The following is a 5,144-nucleotide window of genomic DNA, read 5'->3' as shown; positions in this document are numbered from 1 at the left end:
AGATATTCATCTTATGACACATCTGTAGACATTTAACAAATCCCCGTCTTTGAACTAGTTTCTTGGACCGTCACGACTGAAGATCGACAAGTTCCAGTAGAACAATCTTAGCGTGGAGTGAAAAGCAAGGATGTAATTACAAAGAATTATTTTCTCTTGCGTAATGTCCACCATAAAAAAGATGCTGGTTTGTCATTGTGAAGTTTCTCTACATTTTTAGTATTCTGACCAAGAAAGAATATTTTTTCTTCTAACAGTTAAAAATCTTACTTCTATGTAAAAAATAGGACTTTGTTCATTTTCAATTTTCAGTGAGGGCTCTGCTTGCATGCATGCTTACAGACTATTGTGACAAGTCAGGCAGATACCAGATGGGCCGGTGTGCTAAGTGGGCCAGTCCATGAACAGCTAGACGGCTGATTTTCCCAAGCACAGCAACCTCCTTGTACGTCACAACAAAGGAAGATATCCATCACATTGGAGTCCTGTATTCAGCCAGCCTCATATCCTTCATCTACTAGTTCCAAGCAGGCCCAACCTCCTCATGATTGCTGCAGATCTGACCTTGGAGGAAAAGCAGACTCCTTATCAGTACTGGTCAAGGCAGGGGTAACTATCAGAAGAACAATTTAGTTTTAAATCCATAGGCTTAATAAAAAGGTAGAGGGGGCTTGACAAAAGGGTGAGGCCTAGCAGGAATGCAGACAGAACTTAGTGGTGGACAGGAATCTTAGGTGCAGGGGTCCTGCCATCTCCTGCTTGCCATTACAATGCTCATTAGTCAACAACAACAAAAGCAGATGAGAATAGCAATGTGTGTGGTGTGTCCTGCTGACTGATATGTGTAGTCAGAGTGCTAGATGGATTGTCGATAATGTATGTCCATTGTATTTTAAATATTTTACATTTCTAGGATACCAGCAGTGGCGTAGCCACCGTGGTCGCGGGGGTCGCCGCCGCAACCGGGCCCGCCACAAGGGTCATCTATGAGGGTGGGGGGGGAAGGAGGGGGGCATCTATGAGGGTGGGGGGGGAAGGAGGGGGCATCTATGAGGGTGGGGGGGGGAAGGAGTAGGGCATCTATGAGGGTGAGGGGGGAAGGAGGGGGGCATCTATGAGGGTAGGAGGGGGGCATCTATGAGGGTGGGGGGGGGGAAAGGGGACCATCTATAAGGGAGGGAGGAAGGGGACCATCTATAAAGGGGGGGAAAGGGGACCATCTATAAAGGGGGGGGGAAGGGGACCATCTATAAGGGAGGGGGGGAAAGGGGACCATCTATAAGGGAGGGGGGGGGGAAGGGGACCATCTATAAGGGAGGGGGGGGAAAGGGGACCATCCATAAGGGAGGGTGGGGGGAGAGGGGGCCATCCATAAGGGAGGGTGGGGGGAGAGGGGGCCATCCATAAGGGAGGGTGGGGGGAGAGGGGGCCATCCATAAGGGAGGGTGGGGAAGAGGGGGCCATCCATAAGGGAGGGTGGGGGGAGAGGGGGCCATCCATAAGGGAGGGTGGGGGAGAGGGGGCCATCCATAAGGGAGGGTGAGGAGAGAGGGGGCCATCTATTTGGGGGGGGGCAACATAGGGGGAGAGGGAATACACAGAGGGGGGCATATATTATTAGGAGGTCACATAGAGTCAGGGCTACCCACTAAATGAGGGTGTAAAGGGGCCAATACAGATGTGCAGTGTGTATAGAGATGAGGATGGTGTCAGTGTGAGGAGCCTAATATGTCTGTCTGGCAGATTCTGTGGATTCGTGGCTCGGAGAAGTTCTCATAACGGCCTAGGACGGATGGAGAAGAAGATGAAAAGGAAAGATCTCCGATCAGAAAAGACGTCTCCTGTGAGTCACCTGATATATCTGCACTGTAATGTATATGGTGTATAGAGCCTGTGTAGAGCTGGGGCCACCTCTATATGACTGGATGAGGTGATTTAGTATACTGGATTTGGTCAGTAACAATATGGTGGTGATGGTTGTGGTTGTGGTGTGGCGGTAATGTTTCCTCCCTATATACTGGTATTACTGGTAATATTGGTCTCAGTATACAGGATTTGGTCGGTAACAGTATGGCGGTAATAGGTAATATCTGTCTTGGTGTGTGTGTGTGTGTGTATGTATATATATATATATACATACAGTGGTACCTTGGTTTAAGAGTAACTTCGTTTAAGAGCGTTTTGGTTTAAGAGCTCACAGTTTTTCAAAATTGTGACTTGGTTTAAGAGCATTGCTTTGGTTTAAGAACTTCCTGTATTGGGTGGGAGCGCGAGTGGAGAAGGGGCATGGCCTGCATAGCGGGGTCTACAGCACTGTACTCTAAACACCTTCCAAATCATAGCAGATCCCCTTCAGGCTGGGGCTTACATCAGGGGACAGGACTGTGTGGGGGGGTAATCTCTCCATAGCTGTAACCCCTCTCTCCCCGGACAGAGAGTGCTGCATGTATGTGCCCACATCTGTCCTGCTCATTCCTTCATGCTCCCTGCAGTCTCTGTCAGCCCTTGTGTTTCCCATCCTCTCCATTACTGTACAGTACAGAATAATAAATATATTTGGGGTGTGGAACCAATTGTCTGCATTTACATGATTTCTTATAGGAAAATTTGCTTTGGTTTAAGAGTGGATTTGGATTACAAGCACGGTCCTGGAACGAATTATGCTCATAATCCAAGGCACCACTGTGTATATATATATATATATATATATATATATATATATATATATACACACACACACACACACACACACACACACACACACACACACAACAATAGCATCACTTGGTCGTGAAAGGAGGGGGGGGGGGCCCAAGTTGGCCTCTCGCACCAGGGCCCAGGAGACATTAGCTACGCCCCTGGATACCAGCCCCCTCTTCAGAGTGCCTTGCTTAGTCTGGCCTCTCCCCATTGACTTTTCTGACATGGGTGACTCCCACCAGGAGTACTGCTTCCACCAGCTTAGCTCATGTACATGTCGTTTGCTATAATGTGGACCCCCCGGTGCCCTTTCCAGCCCAGGCCTGCCCAGAGACGTGGACCCTCCCGGCGCCCTTCCCAGGCCAGGCCCTTCCCAGCCCCCTAACGCGGACCCTCCCGAGGCCCTTCCTAGCTAAGGCCCGCCCCAGACCCCTAACGTGGACCCTCCCCAGCCCATTAACTTTTGACCCCCTAATGCAGACTCTCCCTGCGCCCTTCCCAGCCACCTAACGCAGACCCTCCCAGTGCCCTTCTTAGCGCAGGCCCCCCCAGCCCACTAATGCAGACCCTCCTGGTGCCCTTCCCAGCCCAGGCCTGCCTCAGCCCCCTAACACGGACCCTCCTGGCACCTTTCCCAGCCCAGGCCCTTTCCAGCCCTCTAATGGGGACCCTCCTGTTTCTCTTACTAACCAAGGCCTGCCCCAGCCCCCTAACGTGGATCCTCCTGTCACCCTTCCCAGGAAGGGTAATTATCTATAGTGACATGATCAGTGTATAAAAGATACAACTCACGCCCACCACTGCTCATGCTGATATCCAGGAGCCATCTTGCCTCTCCTCCTCCTCCTGTGGATGCCACTTCATCTTCACTGCTGGTTTCTGAGCAGGAGGGAACAGACTCAATATAAATTGCTGTGCTGTGGACAATGAGGACAGTTTTGCTTTTGAACAGTTTGATAAATGTATATTTATTAGTAGAAGACGCTGAGGAGACATATTGTGCTGTGATGATGTAAAGCAGTCTAGTAATAGATGAAGGATGTGTGGATTTCTATAGAAACTTAAAAGACGCCATCTCACTAATGTCATCTGTGTCTTGTACAGATTAGTCTGAGTTATGCTAAGTTTACATGTAGCGATAATTGGCCCGATTGCACGATTAACGATTTCGAAGTAACGATTTTTTTTTAAAACGATCAGCGTTTAGACGGTACAATATATCGTACAGAAAAATCGTTTTGCGATTGTTTTGCGATTGCGCGCCCGCAGCCCGGCCCCCCCGCAGCCCGCCCCCCCCGCTCGCAGCCCGGCCCCCCGCTCGCAGCCCGGCCCCCTGCTCATCCGCAGCCCGGCTCCACGGTCAACCGCAGCCCCCTGCGCCGGCCCGATCGCCACCCCCGCCGCTTTGATCGCCCCCCCGCTGCCACTCCGATCGCCACCCCCGCCGCTCCGATCGCCACCCCTCCCGCCGCCGCTCCGATCGCCATCCCCCGCCGCCACCGCTCCGATCGCTTTTTCTAACTACAGCTGTTAAGACATGCTAAAAGCAGTCACAAGACAGTTGGAGAGTCACAAACTGGAGATAACTGTGTTAAAGGGTTAAAGGATTTTTTAAAATCAGGAAATCTGGATAGATTTCCCAACCCATAGGGTTCTATTGGGCACTGGCTCACTTCCGGATTTTCCTGAAGGGTGTCCGCTCCGGATAAAAGGTCAGGAAATTATAGAACCTGACCTATTTTTATTGGGAATTCCGTCACGTACGCCCTCATAGAAATCTATGGGAGCATCCAGAATTACTGCCAGTTTCCTAATGTGCACTTGGAAAGCAACCAGAATTACAAATGCTGCAATACTTTTTTTTTTCAGGAAATCCTGAAAGCAGGCCTGATGGTTTCCTGACTGTAAATACTGATTACTGTCAGGAAATACTGAAGGCCTCCTGAGCAGGATTTCCTGACAGTAAAAACTAATAAGGACATGTGAAGGGGGTCCATGCCCTGAAAGTGCCAACTGATCCTGAGAGAGAAGTGCTTGCAGAGTTTAGCTCTAGGAGGCTGGCTTCACACTGCCTCAAAATGTGGGAAAAACATCAAAAAGGAAAAAAAAAATTGTAAAACTGATGTAAGCAGGAGGGATGGTCCGAACCTGCCAAGGTTTGGGTTCGTACGAACCCGCACTCTCGGCAATGATTCCCGCTGTCTGCCGGCTCCGTGCAGTGGGTGGATATAGCCTATGGCTATGGCTGTATCCCGGTTTTCCAGGCGGTCCTCCCACTGTATCCACCCTCTCCACGGAGCGGGCAGACAGCAGGAATCATTGCCGAGAGTTCGGGTTCGTACGAACCCGAACCTCGGCAGGTTCGGACCATCCCTAGTAAGCAGGGAGTCAATGGAGGTTTATTATATGCCTTACACGGCATTTTTCGGAGGTGGCGTTTTTCT

This window comes from Dendropsophus ebraccatus, chromosome 9, assembly GCF_027789765.1.
Source record: "Dendropsophus ebraccatus isolate aDenEbr1 chromosome 9, aDenEbr1.pat, whole genome shotgun sequence".
NCBI lineage: Eukaryota > Metazoa > Chordata > Amphibia > Anura > Hylidae > Dendropsophus > Dendropsophus ebraccatus.
This window is presented reverse-complemented; position numbering follows the sequence as displayed.